The sequence below is a fragment of the Oncorhynchus mykiss genome, chromosome 24 (assembly GCF_013265735.2).
Source record: "Oncorhynchus mykiss isolate Arlee chromosome 24, USDA_OmykA_1.1, whole genome shotgun sequence".
Lineage (NCBI taxonomy): Eukaryota > Metazoa > Chordata > Actinopteri > Salmoniformes > Salmonidae > Oncorhynchus > Oncorhynchus mykiss.
Window position 1 is genome coordinate 1,943,373 of NC_048588.1, and position 21,455 is coordinate 1,964,827.

General features: G+C 42.6%; 1 protein-coding gene across 1 annotated transcript in view; it reads left to right on the forward strand.

Annotated features, from left to right (window-relative positions):
• LOC110503540 (glutamate receptor ionotropic, kainate 4-like) overlaps positions 1-21,455 on the forward strand; it is a 425,725-nt gene that overhangs the window by 107,847 nt on the left and 296,423 nt on the right. Inside the window, exon 2 of the mRNA XM_036961231.1 lies at positions 1,894-2,054. The gene's annotated coding sequence lies outside the window, so the exon portion shown is untranslated. The remainder of the gene's footprint in view (positions 1-1,893; positions 2,055-21,455) is intronic.

Sequence of the window (21,455 nt, forward strand, 5' to 3'; positions counted from 1 at the left end):
GCAGCATTGAAGGTCCCAAAGAGCACAGTGGCCTCCATCATTGTTAAATGGAAGAAGATTGGAACCACCAAGATTCTTCCTAGAGCTGGCCAACCCGGCTAAACTGAGCAATCGGGGGAGAAGGGCCTTAGTCAGGAAGGAGACCAAAAACCTGATTGTCACTCTGACAGATCTCCAGAGTTTCTCTGTAGGGATGGGAGAACCATCTCTGCAGCATTCCACCAATTAGTATTTTACAGTAGAGTGGCCAGACTGAAGCCACTCCTCAGTAAAAGGCACATGACAGCCCACTTGGAGTTTGCCAAAAAGGCACCTAAAGGACTCTCAGACCATGAAAAACTAAATTCTCTGGTCTGATAAAACCATACAATCTTTGGCCTGAATGCCAAGGGTCCCGTCTGTAGGAAACCTGGCACCATCCCTACGGTGAAACATGGTGGTTACAGCATCATGCTTTGGAGATATTTTTCAGCAGCAGGGACTAGGAGACTAGTCAGGATCGAGGGAAAGATGAACGCAGCAAAGTACAGAGAGCTCCTTGATGAAAACCTGATCCAGAGAGCTCAGGACCTCAGACTGGGGTGAAGGTTCACCTTCCAACAGGACAACGACCGTAAGCACACAGCCAAGAAAACGCAGGAGTGGCTTCGGGACAAGTCTCTGAATGTCCTTGAGTGGCGCAGCCAGAGCCTGTACTTGAACCAGATTCAACATCTCTGTAGATGTTCCCCATCCAAACTGACAGAGCTTGAGAGGTTCTGCAGAGAATGGGAGAAACTCCCCAAATACAGGTGTGCCAAGCTTGTAGCGCCATACCCCATAAGACTCGAGTCTGTAATTGCTGTCAAAGGTTCATCAACAAAGTACTGAGTAAAGGGTCTGAAAACGAATGTAAATGTTTTTGCATTTGTCAGTACGGGGTATTGTGTGTACATTGATGGGGGAAAAACAATCTGAATACTTTCGGAATGCACTGTAGCTCTACTACCCAATTGTTGGTTGTAGAAGTCTTGAAAGTATGCCTTATATACTTTGAAGAACTACTAAAATAGTGATTTTGTCAGAAGCCTTGCAGCATTTGCAGCGGTGGCAACCAATAATCAGGGGCTACTCTTTTCACTAGCCATGGGGAGCACATAAATAATGTGAGATGGTTGTCTGAATGTCTGGCTGCTACTACCTGAGCAGAGATGAGATGTTGACTAAGAAATGAAGTAAAAGTCCTAATAAAAAAAAAGTTATACACAACTGAAAGTAAAGTAATGTGAATAAATGATGGTTAATAAGTGATATGCAGTAATGAGCAGTCACTACCATCATGGGTCTCTCATTAAAGATGCAGCATGTAACTTTATGGGCGACCCGACCCTTCTCATTGAAGGCAAGTCCAAGAAGCAGTAGACATGTTCTATGTGTGCTATAACTTTTCCATTTTATTTTTATTTTTTTACATACTTTTGCATATTGCACTTTTAACTGCTTTATTCTGTGTTGTTAGAGACAATGGATTTTTGTTTTCAATGTTTTGGCAATTGACTGAATTCCAATTAAAAAGCTCTAAAATAATTAAGGTCATATTTCATAATGCATTTAATGTTTAAAAAAAAAAAGGATGTTATTTATCCTGCATGGTTTATTTGGTCTGGCAAAGGTGTAATCTGGCATAGGTGTAATCTGGCCTAGCCTATTCTAGACCCATGTGAAACAGTGGAAAATCCTAAATACACAGTATTTAATACTTTCTTAATAGTGTCTAATTCTGTATTATGAGGACATTACATTATGAGGCCTTTTCATGCAGTTGATATTGTGACGTGGCAGACTACCACTTCTAAAGTGATGTTTAGTTAGCACCAGACTGTTTATCCCTGGGTTGTCCCCTGTGTCTTGCAGCGTGTCAGCAGCAGTGTGACCCAGCATCCTGCAGAGTGGTGAGGGTGGTGTTTGGGATGCGGAGAGCCGTATAGGAGCTGAGTGGGCACCTCACCTCAACGCCGTCTGCTTCCTGTGCCGCTTCAAGATGGATTAGAGACTAACGCCTCCGGAGATCAAAGGTACGTTATGTAACGTAATCAGCCGCTGCTCCACTGCTCTCCTCAATAAGGCTTTGGCCCGGGAGTAGAGGAGTATAGAGGAGCAACAGAGGGAGTGTGAAGTCCCCCTGTTGTTTGTCTAGTGTAGTACAGTGGGCTACATTGTGGTCGGCCATTACTCCCCATTGAACATGTATGAATGTGACAGAGGGGGCTGAGAGAAAGAGCCAGGCTGCTTTAATTCTGTAAATTGTGCTGCAGACATCACACTTTTCAAGGATGGGGAATTAAGAAAGACAGGACTGCAGACAGGACCTTACCTGGTCACAGGAAACCCTTTGAAGATTTTTTAGGAAGACGGAGTTCTCTTGTTCACTGACTTGCAAAGCAAGCTGCATGGGAGGGATGGGAGGACTAATATACGGTAGCACCACCTCTGAAGTGCCGGAGGGAAGGAAATTATTTGTTTTCCGTGAAGCACAGTTGTTACAGTTTAAACATGGGTGAGATGTACTGTACTATCAGTATTCGCTGGAGATTGTCACGCCCTGACCTTAGAGAGCCTTTTTATGTCTCTATTTGGTTTGGTCAGGGTGTGATTTGGGGTGGGCTTTCTCTGTTTTTGTTTTCTATGATTTTGTATTTCTATGTTTTGGCCTGGGTATGGTTCTCAATCAGGGACAGCGGTCTATCGTTGTCTCTGATTGGGAACCATACTTAGGTAGCCCTTTTCCCTCCTTTCAGTGTGGGAAGTTAATGTTGTTTGTGGCACATAGCGCTTAAGCGGCACTGTTATTGTGGATTATTATTTGGTCCTATTCATTCGACGGCCGTGACAGAGATATTCTCCCTCTTGACTTTTCCACTTTGTTTTCTTCTGTCGGAATCTTCCTGCATGTGTTTGTTGCTGTAGTATAGCGCCAAAACAAGCCATTACCCTTTTCACACTATTGTGCAGAGCTAAACCAAACTGTGCTGCCTCGCATATCTTATTTGTACATTCTTCTTTTCAGCATGATTCCAGCCAATGTGGGCAGCAGGTAGCCTAGCGGGTAAGAGCGTTGGGCCAGTAACTGAAAGTTTGCTGGTTCCATTCCCCGAGCTGACAAGGTGAAAAATATGTCAATGTGAGCAAGTCACTTAACCTGAATTGCTACTGTATGTTGCTCTGGATAAGAGTGTCTGGTAAAATGTAAACATGTAAATGTCACCAGCTCCTGTACAGCTTGGCTTGGTTTGGCTCAGTAGTATGAAAAGCCCTTATGAGTCTGAAGAAACAGAACCAAAATTGCCTCAGTTATGTTTTTTTTTTGTTGAGAAAGGGACTTTGTCCAAAATCACATATGGTGCTGAGTGTAGCAGGAGATCAGGATTTTATGCAAAGGCATTTTTATTCCCGGGAAAATAATATAATGCAGCCGGCAGATCATACAGAGGCTGTCTCCATTATCCACCTGCTGTTCTGGGCCAGGGAAAAACAACCACATTCAAAGGAAGCTTAGATTGACACAAAGAGGATCTGAATTTCCCCAAACCTGCAGATACTGTATCTTCCAGATGGCAAACAATGGTTATGTGGAGTCAATCACAGTGAAAGGGGTTAAGTATTTTAGAGCTGCCTTCCTCACCTGTGAACTTTTCACCCAGCGTGCATTGTCTGGTATATCTTGTGTTATGTACTTTTTCCTCATGCACACAGATGCAGATGTGCACACAGACGTACACACACGCTCACTTGCCTTGAAGAAAATATGGCAAGTGAGCGTGGAACAAACTGTTTACTGTATATGTGGATGAAATTTCAATACAAATTAATGCACTGCATGACAGCCTTTTCATATTTTTTTTAAGTAGCCCCAGTCCTCCCACAGACTGCATTGGTATGGTCTGAATACAAATGTAAGAATACACAGTCTGCTCAGAAAGCATAGCATCGCTCTGAAGTACTGGCCCTGTGAAATCCACTGGGAACTGAATTTGACTTAGCCGACTTTGGCCCAGATATTTTTCAATTTCATAGCATACTGTATGCATTCTTGCATGAGGTGCACGTATATCACTCTGCTGCAGATCCTGCAAAAATATCCCTCCACTGTACATAAACCTCTGCTTTTATACCGGATCCTAAATCACCAGAGTGGATTTATTTTTACTCAAGCGTGTTTATCATCTTCATTAAAATGGCCATACTTCATACTGTTTACCATTCAACTTTGTTTACCATGACTTTCCTAGTTAAATATAGGTTCAATAAAATCAAATACAAAATCATTTTAACCGCTCTCAGCGATGCTCCAGTAACAGCATTGTGGTGCTCCATCCTCAAACTATTCCTGTGTGAGCCGTGCAGCAAACAGAGTTGAATCTCTCCAGCCTGTCCTGCAGTGTGTGTTCACTGAACTCATCAGGTCCAGTCTGCCGCTGGGGTCTCCTGCCTTTATCCATGCACCTGAGAGTTGGAGATAAGCGACACTGATTTTTGTCTGCTGCTATGTAACAGATTATTTTGTGAGACGGGCATCAATGACACAGGAATCACTGGAGGGGATGTCTGGGCTGGCCAGAGAGAGCACTGTGAGTGTTGTTAGAGAGAAACTTATTATCTCAGAATACAATTTGAATGAGAAACAGCGGACGTGTATGTGTGTGTGTGCGTGCATGAGTGTGTGTGTGTGTGGTGTCCTCCCAGAATGGCTACATGGTCATCATTCCAGTTGTGCCCCTGTCGAGGCTTGGATTAATGCATAAGGTCATTGACTTGTGGGTAAGGCTGTGTAATCAGCAGCTTTTACTGCTGCTATAAACCGTTTTCACAGTTTTTTTTGGTCACAGAGTGCAAGTTCTCTCACTTCATCAAGAGAGCGAGTGGGAAAGGGCACGGGAGAGAGAGTCATGCGGACTGAGTGCGTGTCACTGATTCGCTTCCACCCATCATGCCATTTCCCTAAAATTCACTGTCAGTTTTCTTATCAGGCAAAGATCATATTTTCAGACAGATGCTCAGCTTGTGCTTATTCGTGGTTGTGCTGAGTTTTCTGTTGTCCTTCCAGGCGATCGTCCTATTGCCCATTGAAATTCAGTTTTATTCACTTATGTTTGATCAGTGCTGTTTAAATAGCTGTCTCAATATTTGTGGGCCCAATTGTGAAGATGCCTGGCTGTTTGGCTTCATCAGTGGAATTGAAAGTGTTCCTGTTTCCCCATGTAGTAGACGGGTCCTCTCACACTCTGACAAGTCTAGCGGAAAATGAAATTAGGAGAGTAGTACCAGTTTGAGACATGACTCCCAGCTATCCAAGTTCTGCCTGTGTTGTACATTAAATATACAGTACAGGCAAGTACTGTATAGGGGAATTCAGAATCAAGGTGATTGGTATGCGATGACCGTACATGTACGCACTGAAACGTACGACTCATCAACTTTTACGAATTCAAGAGATGTTGACCTTGAGTAACTCGTTAGAAAACCACTTAAATTATATGACCTGTGTTACTGTTGTGCTGTTGCTGTCTCTCATATATACACCATGTAATTCACAAGAGTACACCCTCTGCAATGTGTACTCCTATATACCCCATGTAATTCACAAGAGTATGCCCTCTGCCATGTGTACTCCTATATATCCCATGTAATTCACAAGAGTATGCCCTCTGCCATGTGTACTCCTATATACCCCATGTAATTCACAAGAGTATGCCCTCTGCAATGTGTACTCCTATATACCCCATGTAATTCACAAGAGTATGCCCTCTGCAATGTGTACTCCTATATACCCCATGTAATTCACAAGAGTATGCCCTCTGCAATGTGAAGTAAACAAAACTGCCCAGAACTGCAGATGCACTGTTGAGGTCCTTTTGCTTCAGTACCTTTGTGAATTACATGGTGTATGTATGAGTACACATTGCAGAGGGTGTACTCTTGTGAATTATATGGTGTATATATGAGTACACATTGTAGAGGGTGTACTCTTGTGAATTACATGGTGTATATATGAGTACAATTTGTAATGCTAACAACAGGTCCCACTACTCTAGGCTTTACAGAGCACTCTCACTTCCAGCCATAAAATAATGTATCATGGCCAGCTCCGTAGGATGTCTTGTGTAATGAGACCTGTAAAGCTCATATGGGGAGAGAGCTTCTTCCATGCTTCGATGTGCTCTTTTCACTACCTTTTCCAGTCTCAAACAAGCCTGCAGCATTCCTACCTGTTCGACTATTTTCAACAACTTCAACCTATGTCATTCACATGATTTGATTTTACTTTTCACCTTTAGCTTCTAAAGGTGCTGATTAATTCAAAGGATGCCCACATACTTGAGTACAGCTGTGGGGCTTTCACAAGTCTGAATTTCTTATTGCCCAACTTTCGAGACGTCAATGTACAGCAACATTTTTAGATGTCATTGCAGAACACCCACCATATGCATATACACACATACTTAGCTGTGGGGCTGTAATCAATATAGCAGTAGAACAAATATCACAATTTCAGAATAGAACTTCAAATAAAATAAATCATTGTAGACTACAGCAGAACACACATATGAGAATATATAGGCCTCCTGCCTATTTAATAATATAAAGCACATTCAGGTTAACTTCACAGTACAGGAACAAGTTTGTAAAGGGAAAAAAACCCTACCTTAGTTTTCAAAATCTCCCAGAATGACTCTTCCCATGTCAAGTCCATTTTAACTCCTGACAGTCAATTTCTTGCTCAAAGCTATAAGCGCGCCTGTGGCTGTGAGGTTAAGCCTCCTTCTGAGGCTGTTCGGGAAGACTCTGGCTGTAGTGTCTATTTTTTTTTATTTTGAGTGTTAGCTATAATCTGGGTGTCCTCTTTATCCTTGTGTACAATGCTTGCTGCCACCAAATGTGCCTTGGTTCGGGCCTGTTAAAACAATATTTATTTCTGAGGGCTCTTTGTTGGTGTTTTTGACGTCGGAGGCAGAACTGTTCATGTACATTCCGCCCACTCTTTTGCTAGTTTAATCCCTCCAGTCATTTCAAGACCCAAACTCCTTACCTTTTTGCATGTTGTACAGCTCAGCATTGAATTCTGCATGACAAGCCAGGGGTTATTCACTGAGTCTTGACTCGCTAGTAACCCTACTAGCTAGTGTAGGTGCCGCTGGAAAGACTCGCTAGTAGGGTGGTGGTGATTTTTGGACTTGATAAAGGTAATCAAACTCGATTGCCTTTTCTTAACCATTTTTTTAAAATCTGGCTTTCCCCACAGTTTAAAATTCAGCAAGGAGACGACTAGGCTACGTGACGTGTTTACGTTGGGACCTCTTCACTAGCCGACCACCACTACCAAGACCTGTGTCAAGATCAGTTACTAACCCCACCGGCCCTCCTCATAAACTCTATGTGCAAATAAGAGAACAGGTCGCAAATCAGTGTAGCAGGATAGGATGATTTACACAGAAGGATCACCGTGCTTTTACGTGATGGTCTTGAACTTGATTTAACACTGATCGTGTTTATTAGAATGTTTACAGTTGCGAACAGTGAAACAATGAATAAATCATGCTGTGAGAGGTACCGGATCCGGGCAAACAGGTGCCGGAACGAACTAGTCAAATCTGAGAGGCGCCAGATCCGCTTCAATTTAAGCACTGGCAACAGGCCACTCTGTATCAGGCTTAACCTGTTCTAGCTGAACGGACACAGGTAGAGGGCAAGACTGCACAGCCCCCCCCTTGAGAAACCAAATCAAATCTCTCTAACAGGAGCTCAAACAGGTACATATCAGCACTTGACCACTCTCAGGACCATACAATTACCCAATTGGCAATTACAACCAATAAAATGGTTCTACAATATAAAAAGCAATTCCTACATCCATTTTTACATTGATACATTTGTCTCAACCAGACTTACTGATTATTAGCCTAATGGTGTTTTATCACCATTCATACGTGGAACAATCATTATCTCTTATTCAACTCCAAAGCGTGGTGGGTGCGTAAGCCGCGTGCACATCCAGAATGACAGAAGCATTGGACGCGGTGCGTTTAAGAAAAAAAACCAAGAAAATAACCTTTGAATAATGACACCAGTGTTCTTCAGGTTGGAGCTCTAGAAAGATGCCCGAGTTTCCAACTTGGATGACCATTCAAAAGATTCTTTCCCCCAGACGGAGCTCGAGTTCCAAGTTGTGGTTGAAAGCACTGAAGTCAGAAGTCTGAGATTTACCAGTTCGCAGTTGTTCTGAACGTGACAACAGACACATGGAACTCCGACCTAACCCGGAAGTATTATACAAATGATACATTGAATTAAATAAACAGAACTTCTACCTCATAACTCTTGCGAACGTTCATGTGCACAATAAACATCATGCCCACTCAGAGGGTAAGAAATGGTCAATTAAAATGTATCGTATCAAACACGAAACAGACATGTCTAAGTGTTGCAATAAACGGTACGGGATGAAACGATGAAACACTAGCAGTTATTCTAGGAGTAGATGGAATATAGATTTGCCCACAGGAGGTTGGTGGCATCTTAATTGGGGAGGATAGGTTTGTGGGAATGGCTGGAGTGGAATCGGTGGAACGGTATCAAATACAGCAAACGCATAGTTTCCATTCAATTTACTCCTTCCAGACATTATCATGAGCCGTCCTCCCCTCAGCAGCCTCCACTGAATTTGCCACGTTATACATTTACCCATGTGAAAAGCAACAGCAAACATTTAACCCACCTGTGTTCAGTGACAGTTTGCTGGTCCAATCGAGTGTGCGTTTCACTAGCCAATCTGTTGCAAGAGGGATTCTGCGGCTACTGTCTCCAAGCTGTGTGGAGAGGAATCCAGGAATCCACAGTGACAAAACGTTTTGAATCCCGGCCAGCTCATTTCAAGTCATAAATCCAGTCCAGAGGCTCCAAGCCCAAGTCAGGTCACAAGTTATTTTATATCAAGTCGAGTCTCAAGTCATAATATTTGTGACTCAAATCCAAGTCACGTGTCTAGAGTCCACAACTTTGCTCGTCTATACGGTTGCCGTTTTAATATTTATGAACCTGCACCGCAGTTCCTTCTATTTCAATAAGGCTGTAAGTACAAAAGATGTACTATTGTGTATTCATATTTTACAATTGTCTCGGCCGCATGTTGACCCGGTGCCATGTGCTGCATCTCTGTAGATGTGCTTGTTGCTGTGAATGAGTCTTGCAGCAACTTGTGTTTACGTTTGCTTTGAGAGTGAGAGAGAAGGGAGAGAGACGAAATGAACCATCTCGAGATGCGTAAAGAGAGAAGGGATGGGATGGGGTTGGGAGGGAGGGAGGGATGAAGAAAGACAAAGACGGAGAGAGACAAATGGAGGGGCAGAATGAGACCATGCCATTCTTACTGATCTAGTCAGAGTAGAGTGGAGGGAAGAGGCCTGTCGGGCCCAGGCTACAGTAGCATCTGGTTCCAGTGGAGTGTGGTGAAGGGTGGCTTTGCTAGAGCTTGGTAAACACCATTTAGGATGGAGGAGGGGGGAACATCAGTAAAAAGCCAATGTCCTCTTGCCTGATTGATAGAACCACTTTGTTCTGTATTTCTATTATTGCAGTCTGATGAGATGTGGGCTGTGGAGGGTGTGAAGGAGAGGAGGGCAAGGGGGGTTTTGTGCCCATATCTATGCTTTGTCTTTTTCTGTGTAACATTTAAGTGAGCAAGCAGTTCCCAGATAGCAAAATTATTATGGCCCAAATCCAGCCCCCCAATACCAGGTAATGTGACCAGATCTGGCCCACAATCGTCTGCTATCTGGGCTGTAGCCTAGCTACCAGTCAGAGCCTCAAGATTAACAGAGCAAGGTTTTGTATAGGTCAACACTGTGACATTTTACACAGCTTTCCTTTCTCCATTGTACCTTTAAGCCTGCACCGAGGCATGAACATTTCTCCCACTGGCAGACAGTGTATTGTGGAGCTGTGGAATGGGTGAAGACAATTTGCTCTGAATAACCCTGTGTATGGGCCCCGACAGAGTGACAGCTCCTTATCACTGCTACTGCCGACTAATCAAAGTTGAAACAGGGTCAGGCTGAATTTAAGAGCAGCTAATTAAAATGTCCGGGTTACACGCAAAGCGGCGCTTCGTTTATCTTCTCATGCAGAGTCGGATGGAGATATGGGCCGCGTAATATAAGGGGGTCTGAGTATTACTTCCAAGTTCAACAGCATCAGATAGCAGGAACATTCCAATGTCTTCATGGGGGGGGGGGGGGCTAAATCTTTAATAGGAGCTATATCTAGACTATTCCCATGTTTCTGTACATCTGCCATTCCGGTGTGCTGTGCCAAGGCCTTTTCCAAAAAGTCGTTTTCAAAGGCTGCTTGAGAGGAGCTGGTGTTGATGGGAAGGCAGCAGTGGGGTGTGAAAAAGGTCACCCTTACTCGATCTGCCTCGCTGTCCCCTTGGCTATAGTACTCTCCTCTCGGGGGAAAGCCATTTTACACCCAGTGACACTTCCCAAAATAAGCACATGCTATTGACGAATGATGGATGCTGAGCCATGAAAAAAGGATAATCAAGTGCCTTGAGATCTTATCTCCATTGTCATCTGCTTTGCTTGCAGAACAAGACAACCTCAATTGTTGAAAACACAACGAGCCCAGTACTCTAGATGTGCATGACCACTTTCCGTAAATCCATCACTGGGTAGTTCACAATTTCTGGGAGCGTTTTTTTCAACCCCAGTGGAATATTTTTTTGATATGTAAAAATTGCTCACCCCTTTTAATCTTTGCCGGGGCGGCAGGGTAGCCTAGTGGTTAGAGCGTTGGACTAGTAACCGGAAGGTTGCAAGTTCAAACCCCCGAGCAGACAAGGTACAAATCTGTCGTTCTGCCCCTGAACAGGCAGTTAACCCACTGTTCCTAGGCCGTCATTGAAAATAAGAATTTGTTCTTAACTGACTTGCCTAGTTAAATAAAGGTCAAATAAATATAGAATTCTAAATCAGAGTATATGGAGAGCTTTGTCTAGATTTTTTATTTTTTTATTTATTTATTTATTTGACCTTTATTTAACTAGGCAAGTCAGTTAAGAACACATTCTTATTTTCAATGGTGGCCTAGGAACACTGCAGGTAAACTTGCTGATTGAAATGCAGCCATGTTTCAGCCATGGTAGAGGATATACCTCAGAGAGAAAACGCTTAGATTGACGAAGGCAATCTCTATGGCCCAGATAACAAGCATCAGCATCCGGCCTCTCAACATCAGCATCCAAGACAAGTCATTCCCTCTCAACCCAAATGACCCATGACTTTCTCACGAAAATCATTTGATGCTTCCCCCGCTTTTAGTGAGCAAAAAATTAGCTTCAGAAGCTCTTGAACTTAAAATCTCAACCTATTGACCCAAAGTGTTGATTACCCTGGTAACCTGTCTCTTATCTCTCTAAGACCCTGTTTAAAACAGATTAAGGGAGCCTATTATCTGGAAATCTTTAGATTGTGCATAAAATGCTCAGCATGTTTTAGTATTCCTTATCTTAATAACAAGCGTAGCGAGGGGAGTTTGGAAGCAGCAAAGCTGATCACGGAATGGCTCATTTTCTTTGTGTGGCCCACCTTAAAGTGTAATTTCTCACCAGCCGCCGATGAGAAGCATTAATCTGGGCTGGGTTGGTCGCCTCCTGGCTTGGCCATGATCCTGAGAGGGGTGGATCTGGGGGAGGTGAGCAACAGCAGGTGTAATATCTCAAACCGGACAGGCCATGAAGTCTGGAGATAGTAGTATTCCTCCTCCACACAGCCACAGAATAACGGCACCACGAATTAGTTTACTGCGGGCCCTGAATTTACTGCCCTCCCTGCCAGTCGGTTAGCCCACTTAGTATGCGTCTCCAGCCCCACACCGTTTTCAGAAGCAGGCCTCCGAAAAAGGCTGCTCTGAGGGCAGTCTCTGCTCAGGATTTGATGTATAGCCTTCCATAAAGCACTTTCTGGCGCTCATCGTTTTTTGTTTCACATTTTAAGCACACCATTAGACCTTTCGTCTCTCAACTCTCAGCCTACAACAACCACCGTATATTTTAGTAGCTAATGAGTAGCGATGAGCCCCCTTCGTTTGGATTGTAAAAAAGTGTGAATTTATCAACTCCAATATTTTATCCGTATCGGCATAAATCAACATTGTTGTAATTAACCTTGAAATGTGTCTTGTCCGCATTGGACTCTACATCGGATAGTTGATAAGAGATAATAGAATTGTAAATCAGAGTATATGGAGAGCTTTGTCTAGATTTTTATTTATTTATTTATTTTACCTTTATTTAACTAGTCAGTGATATGATACAGCGGTCTTTCTATGACCTCAACTGTATCATCTTTTGTGATGATTGAGAATAACAAAGTTAACAGCACACTAGCTACCGAAACGAAATTGTACATTCACCATTTACGTTTCAGCAATAAGATATGACAAAGAGGTTGGGTTCCGAGCGAACTAATAAACGTACGTGCTCTTTGAGGACATCCAATTTGCCATCTGCCGCTGGTGATATGTGTCCCCCGTCGTACTCCGTACCAAGAGTGATCGCTTCCCTATGACTTCTGTAGAGGTTTTTGCTTGCATCTTCAAATTGAATTAATCAATCTAATAGGGTGTGTGGTGACACCACAATCAGATCAGAGCACTGGCAACAGGCTCTGCAAATAGGGAATCTAATTGTCTTGTGCAGAATAGTTCTGGGGGCCCAGGTAATGCTTCTCTAAAGGGATCTATCCATCGTCTTAAATGTGGGCCCTGCCAGACAACCTGGCCGCTGTGTCCTTGAGCGTGAAGTATATCGCTCGGGAAGAAAAGTGAAACGCGTCTGATCTTCTTTGTTATTCAGTTAGCATTATAATCATATTTTTCAAGTTTTTTTTTGATCACTCGCTATCGGAGCTCTGAAAGATATTTCTCAATTGTATTAGGCAGTACCGCAGAGGCTGTGGTGTTATCTTGTAAATTAATCATTGCTACCCCGCTGTGGATGTGTGACTACCCCTACAATGATTCATTCGAGAATACTCAAACTTGGCCTGCACTTTTTATAATTAGTTGTCTTCGACATAAGCATTTGTTTGAGAGGGTTACAGTATATTTCACCTTCCGTCAAACAACTTTTGGCTATTTATAGTCAGAAATGAATCCGCTATTTAAGATCTATTTCCTTTTGACACTTTTATTGGCGGCTTGGATCACAATTGTGATGCATATCTTTCAATTGGTGAAAATAAAATTTTTGCCAGAATGCCGTCATCACTTATCCCCTGTTGATGGAAATAACCATCTTGGTTTCTGACTCGCTTTTGACCTTCAGACAGTGACAGAGAGCATACTGTAGCCTAGCCATTAGCTCATAGAAGATATGGCCCTATGTGATGAGGTCAGTATGACACAAGAGAGGAAGGAAACTGATCCCCATTCACTGAGTAATGGCTGTCAAAGCTGACCCCCGCCCCCCCACCCCATTATTGCACCCCTGCCTCACAAACATGCCTGCAAAGATTTATCCCGGCCGTAAGTCTGGCGGAACTGGCATTGCCAAAAAATTTCCCCCTCCCCCTTTCCCAGTCACCCTCCCTCCTGTCCCATCAGTCTGGTCGTGTTTGAGCAAGAGTCCACTGCGGGGGAAACTATCGCAGCTCCACATTGCCCGTGCCGCACAATGTGGCACCTGCATTAATCACAGTGTAGAGTCTATCTGCTCTGCTCCGCATTTTGGGGGGGAGAGGAGAGGAGAAGAGATTTTGGGGGGGGGGGATTTGTGATAGGGGGAGAGGGACTGGGGCTGCAGCATAAGAGGAAGCAGGGAGTCAGCAGAGAGCTACCAGGATATGAGATGGAAGTGAAGCGGTAGGGAAAGGGAAGCAAGGGCTGGGCCAGTGGATGGGGGCGTGCTGGGCCCCGCAGTGCATTTGTTTACTCTACTGCTGTTGATTCATTTATGGAAATGGGGGGGGGGGGGGGGGGGGGGGGTAGAGGTGAGTATATGACAGAGCAACAGAGGAGTCATGCCTGGGCTCTCTGGCTCTCTGAAGCTAGCTTGCTAGCAGACACACTACAAGCAGAGCCTTTACTCTACTGTCAGAGTACAGCTGTGTCACTGTAATACACTGATGGCCAGAGATAATATTGCAGCTTACCCACAGCGTCAAAGACCATTGTATCCCCTGATCTACACTGCCTTCAGAAAGTATTCATACCCCTTACTTTTTTTCCACATTTTGTTGCAGCCTGAATTCAAAATGGATTAAATAAAAACATTTCTCACCCATCTACACACAATACCCCATAATGACAAATTGAAAACATGTTTTTTAGCCGAGAGTCTTTCTGTGTAAGTGTCTAAGATCTTCGGACACATGGGTCATACAGTATTTGCACATTATTATTTAAAAAAAATATTCAAGTTGTTTAGTTAGTTGTTGATCATTGCTAGACGGCCATTTTCAAGTCTTGCCATAGATTTATGCCGATTTAAGTCAACACTGTAACTAGTCCAATCAGGAACATTCAATGTCGTCTTGGTAAGTAACTCCAGTGTAGATTTGGCCTTGTGTTTTAGGTTATTGTCCTGCTGAAAGATGAATTTGTCTCCCAGTGTCTGTTGGAAAGCAGACTGAACCAGTCTGCTAGGATTCAGTATTATTTTGGGTAACAGTAGTTTCAGTGTCATGTTGGGTTATAGCAGGTCAAGAAGAAAAACAAACAATCAACACAAATGCATAATGAGAGTATTGACTTTAGATGTTATCAGACGTCTGCCAATGGCAGGGCAAATGGATAGTTATTTTACAGGTCCTGAGTGCATTTAGCGAAGGCCACTTTGTCCCCCAGGCAGGGCTTGGCATGCACAGAGAGAGAGAGAGAGAGAGAGACTGACCTCTCCCCATCTTCATGATGAATGGTGCGACTGCCAATTCATTTCTCGACTCTTTTTGAACGTGTGCCAGGCTATCAAGGCATTCAGGCAGTGTTTTTGAAATATTCTTTCAATTTCCATTCACACAAACATTGTTTTGGAAACATTTCAAAGAGCATTTGTCATGGTGGGACTGGCGAATTGTTCAACTTAGATCAGAACAAAGTGACATGTTCCGGTCCCTATACCCCGCAATGTTGTTCTGACCAGCCACGTCCAATAATGTCCATTATTGGATCATTTTTGGGTCAACGAAGGAAAGTGTTCACACTACATTGTATATCCCCACACACCCACCCACTCTCAATCATCCACAGCGTCTGTTGAAACATGACTTTTAAATCATACCTCTTCTGCAGTTCATTAACAGTCGAGGGGCTCAATCAAATAAAGGCAAAAGCTACCATGGTGATTGTTTCATTCGACACTGCTACCCCCCCCCCCCCCCCCCCCCACCCCCATCAATACTTACGATGTGAGTCTTCCATGGCATGACTTGAATAAACATGTTGATCATGTCATGAATTGACCATTTGTTGTAATTAGCGGGAAAACAAACACATGTTTTACACCAATCTGACACCTGACAAAATCACTTTAGGGCTAGCTACCATATCAGCGATGTTCAATGGAATGAGTGGAACATTATTTATGACCCCCCCCCTCCCATACTTTATGATGCAGTTAGATGGTCACAGTGTTGTCCCCCCTGTCTTATTTTATAAGGCAGTACGCTGCATTTATAATGGATCTGTCCATCCAGAACTTTTCCCCCGTGGCAACGACATAAGGTTTCCCATCCTAACAGCCTCACTGAAATGAAAGGATATCACATCGCAAAGAGGTGCCACTTTTTTATGAGTCGGTACGTCTGGCAGCCAGAGTCCAGCGGCATCTTATCAGCTCAGCACTTTCTAGTTCTCTTAAATATGAGATGCACTAACTTTATAATGTCCATATAGAATTCTGTTGGGTGTTGTGCATTTCCTTGCCTATATTACTTGGCTAGCTATTTCTGTTTATCTTACTTTTATACCCAATTTTGTGTTTCTAGAGCTTCAACTTTTACTAACCATATAGAAGACCTCAGTTGGACAGAGTCCAAATGGTCTGTCTACTTAGCTCGTACTTGGTTTAACTTACCTCAGATATGCCCCAGCCATACTGTAGAAACCAGTGAACAGCACTTTAAAAAAAATATATGTAGTCAGTTTACAATATTTGGATAGAAAACGTCAACAGGAAAACAACATAAATTTGAACATCAATGTCATAAACAGATGCGATAGAGGTTTTGCAATCAGACTTTGATAGTCTACAACAGGTGTATTCAAATCATACCATAGAGGTCCAGAGTACTGCTGGTTTTCTGTTCTACCTGATAATTAATTGCATGCACCTGGTGTCAGAGGTCTAAATCAGTCCCTGTCCAGAGATAAAAAAAATTTAAAGAAGAGGAACTGGCTTCACGGTCCAGATTTGAATTTGAAGGGTCTACAATATAACTGGGTACAAAATAGTTGTTTGCGCCAGGGGGACATTTGCGTTTTCCCCTAATCTGAGATGACTCACATTTTGCCTCGATCTCTGTGGGAATGCACTGAAGTACTAAACAGTGAAGGGAAGCGCCATGTGTGGCAGTTTAAGTGGATGTGGCTACTTAGTGTAATATCTAGATGCATTTAGCAACAAAATTGCTCTACTTCGAGTCTAAGGAATAAAGATTATGGGTATTTATTAATTTACACGTCATTTTGACTGTCAGTTTATGAGCAGATCTCTTGCTGACTGTAATATGGCAACTGCTGAATGGAATAAAGAGTGACATATCGTATCAGCCATGACAACAATTCACCTAGGTCTTATTAGCCTAGTAGAAGCCCAGCCTGAAATCAAATCAGATCACATTTTATTGGTCACATACACATTTTTAGCAGATGCTGTTGCAGTGTAGCGAAATGCTTGTGTTCCTAGCTCCAACAGTGCAGTAGGATCTAACAAAAAAGCAACAATACACACATCTAAAAGTAAAGTAATGGAATTAAGAAATATATAAATATTAGATTGAGCCATGTTGGAGTGGCATTGACTAAAATACAGTAGAATAGAATAGAGTATATACAGTGCCTTGCGAAAGTATTCGGCCCCCTTGAACTTTGCGACCTTTTGCCACATTTCAGGCTTCAAACATAAAGATATAAAACTGTGGGACAAAGTGGGACACAATCATGAAGTGGAACGACATTTATTGGATATTTCAAACCTTTTTAACAAATCAAAAACTGAAAAATTGGGCGTGCAAAATTATTCAGCCCCCTTAAGTTACTACTTTGTAGCGCCACCTTTTGCTGCGATTACAGCTGTAAGTCGCTTGGGGTATGTCTCTATCAGTTTTGCACATCGAGAGACTGAAAATTTTTCCCATTCCTCCTTGCAAAACAGCTCGAGCTCAGTGAGGTTGGATGGAGAGCATTTGTGAACAGCAGTTTTCAGTTCTTTCCACAGATTCTCGATTGGATTCAGGTCTGGACTTTGACTTGGCCATTCTAACACCTGGATATGTTTATTTTTGAACCATTCCATTGTAGATTTTGCTTTATGTTTTGGATCATTGTCTTGTTGGAAGACAAATCTCCGTCCCAGTCTCAGGTCTTTTGCAGACTCCATCAGGTTTTCTTCCAGAATGGTCCTGTATTTGGCTCCATCCATCTTCCCATCAATTTTAACCATCTTCCCTGTCCCTGCTGAAGAAAAGCAGGCCCAAACCATGATGCTGCCACCACCATGTTTGACAGTGGGGGTGGTGTGTTCAGCTGTGTTGCTTTTACGCCAAACATAACATTTTGCATTGTTGCCAAAAAGTTCAATTTTGGTTTCATCTGACCAGAGCACCTTCTTCCACATGTTTGGTGTGTCTCCCAGGTGGCTTGTGGCAAACTTTAAACAACACTTTTTATGGATATCTTTAAGAAATGGCTTTCTTCTTGCCACTCTTCCATAAAGGCCAGATTTGTGCAATATACGACTGATTGTTGTCCTATGGACAGAGTCTCCCACCTCAGCTGTAGATCTCTGCAGTTCATCCAGAGTGATCATGGGCCTCTTGGCTGCATCTCTGATCAGTCTTCTCCTTGTATGAGCTGAAAGTTTAGAGGGACGGCCAGGTCTTGGTAGATTTGTAGTGGTCTGATACTCCTTCCATTTCAATATTATCGCTTGCACAGTGCTCCTTGGGATTTTTAAAGCTTGGGAAATCTTTTTGTATCCAAATCCGGCTTTAAACTTCTTCACAACGGTATCTCGGACCTGCCTGGTGTGTTCCTTGTTCTTCATGATGCTCTCTGCGCTTTTAACGGACCTCTGAGACTATCACAGTGCAGGTGCATTTATACGGAGACTTGATTACACACAGGTGGATTGTATTTATCATCATTAGTCATTTAGGTCAACATTGGGTCATTCAGAGATCCTCACTGAACTTCTGGAGAGAGTTTGCTGCACTGAAAGTAAAGGGGCTGAATAATTTTGCACGCCCAATTTTTCAGTTTTTGATTTGTTAAAAAAGTTTGAAATATCCAATAAATGTCGTTCCACTTCATGATTGTGTCCCACTTGTTGTTGATTCTTCACATCAAGGGGGCCGAATACTTTCGCAAGGCACTGTACATATGAGATGAGTAAAGCAATATGTAAACATTATTAAAGTGACTAGTGTTCCATTATTAAAGTGGCCAATGATTCCATGTCTATGTATATAGGGCAGCAGTCTCTAAGGTGCAGGGTTGAGTAACCGGGTGGTAGCCGGCTAGTGAATAGTGGTTATTTAACAGTTTGAGGATCTTGAGATAGAAGCTGTTTTTCATATCCTGGAACATCAAACAATATAAAGCATGGATTCTGATTGGTCAGACCAGCGTTAAATAGACCTTAGCATGGGTACTTCCTGTTTGAGTTTCTGCCTATAGGAATGTAGGAGCAAAATGGAGTTGTGATCTGACATGCCGAATGGAGGGCCTTGTAAGCATTTCGAAAGGGGGAGTAGCAGTGGTCGAGTATATTACCAGAGTTTTCCTCAAATGAGCTTTTTTTAAAATGTATTCAGATTCAGAAATAAATCATGTACATATGATGTACATGTATGACATATGGAATGTACAATACAGTGAAAATTCCACACTATGCTACGTTTAACATTGTATGCTCTTCATATTTGAGTATGATTACATTATTTTCACACCTTTAAACCAAGCGGTTGATGCTAATGCTAACATGTTTCATATAGTATGGCAAAAGGGCAATAACGTAAGTCAGTAGCGTTGGAAAAATCACTGGGGAATCCACCCCACCCATATTACAACCTATGTGTTGTGGTAATTGTGTTGTCTGCTCCATAACCTGTTCATTTATATGCCTTGCGACTGTGATATATAGGCCTAAAGGCCGAAATAAGAAGAAGACACAGTGTCAGAATAAATTCAACCACACCTTTGTTTTATCACAAAACCGGATAGCAACCTCTGTCTGGTGAAGTCCATAAAGCATATTGCATATACTGTAATGCCCTACAGCATGGTCAAGGAAGTTAATGTTTCTGACATTTTCACACTACTGAACAACTATTGATTTAGAACCACAGAGAGTTACCGCAAGTCGCAAAGAAAACAGGAGCTGCCTCCACTATTCCAGCACCATTTCAACTTCAACATCATCAAATCATCTCTGCTTAGTCTAATACAGTGACAACTAAAAGATACCAAGAACAATTTAGTCCAATCAACAGTAAGCTAAATATGATGTGGCTGTCCATGGTTCTAATTTCTGTGTGTGTGTGCGCGTGCGCCTTCATGCAAGTAGAAAAACATGTTGACTCACCCCACTGCCATCCTCTTCTCTTTCATGTTGACGAAACGGTCTATTACTCTGTCATACACTACACGCTTATTTTTTGTTGTCCTAGGCTACCTGGCTAAATGCTTGCTCGCTAGCCTAACTTCCAGTCATGGGCAACGTTAGATAACATTAGCCTTCTACATCTAGCTACATATTGAACTTCCATTCTCTCAGGCCAGGGGCACAACAATGTATGAATTAATGGTTGGATCAGAATTGCTGTTATAATCATTGGCCAGTACGGAGAATTAAGTACAACCACAAGTCCAAATTCATATCTCCATCAGTGGCAGTCAGTGCCGTTTAAGATGAGGGAGGACAAAAAAAAAAATCATGACCATCGCCTTATTTCTATTACAGCATATTGGATGACTCATTCATATTCTATTCACCAAGTTCAATGTAACAGTGCTAGGTTTAGGCTACTACGTGATACTCTAATTTTCCCTATACCCATCCTGAGATTGCTACAACCTAGCCTATGAATGAAAGTTTACAATGTAGGTGCACACATGTCAAGAGACACATTTCAGGTGACAGACAGTCATCTTGCACACTCTTGCCTGCATCTAGCTGACATAGTGTGCAATCATTAGTCCAACAGTTGCACAGGAGAGTTTCTATTGGACAAGTTCAGGTATGTTTATCCCCTTTTTGTTCCGTTTGCTTCCGTTTTAAGAATCGTTTTTCAACAGAATCGGCTGAATGAATATACCCCTGATCACGCATAAACAGTTCACTCTTATAACAGACACGTTGTATTCCTTCTCTTCCCTTCACTTGTGGACTACAGCTGATGCACAACACATCAGCTGTATGTGATTAGGCGAAAAAACCTTTCCAAGCCAGACTGCTACACACAGCCTACATCGTTGTCACCATATGAATTAAAGTAATGTCATAGTCAGCTAATAGAACTAACGCGTTAGTAAACTCGCTACAATCATGCAGTAACGTTAGTGTACAGTCCGTAAGCAGTTACACTGGGGGGAGCCACTGTTGCAATAAGTTAGTAATACCAAATGCTTACCTTAACTTGGAAGAGTTGTTGTGTTGGAAAGTCAAAGCCACCTAGCTAACATAGCATCCCTCTGTTTGAGCAGGGTGTTTCAGTAGGCTAAACTAGTTAGCTGCATTTGCTATCTATGTAAGTGAAACTGAAAGTGAAAAAAATGACACACACACTCTCTCTCTATTTCTCTCTCGCGTCTCCTTCATTTTGGAAGAAATTAATTTGTTCCAAAACTGTTCAACTATTGTCTTTCTCTCTCTTTGAGTCAACTACTCGCCACGTTTTATACACTGCAGTGCTAGCTAGCTGTAGTTTATGCTTTCAGTACTAGATTAATTATTATCTGATCTTTTGATTGGGTGGACAACATGTTAGTTCATGCTGCAAGAGGACTGATAGGCTGGAGGACGTCCTCCGGAAGTTGTCATGATTACTGTGTAAGTCCATGGGTCTCCTACCATGGGTCTCCTACGTTTTATATTGAAGTCAATGTACCCAAAGGAGGACGGAAGCTAGCTGTCCTCCGGCTACACCATGGCGCTACCCTACAGAGTGCTGTTGAGGCTACTGTAGACTTTCTTTGCAAAA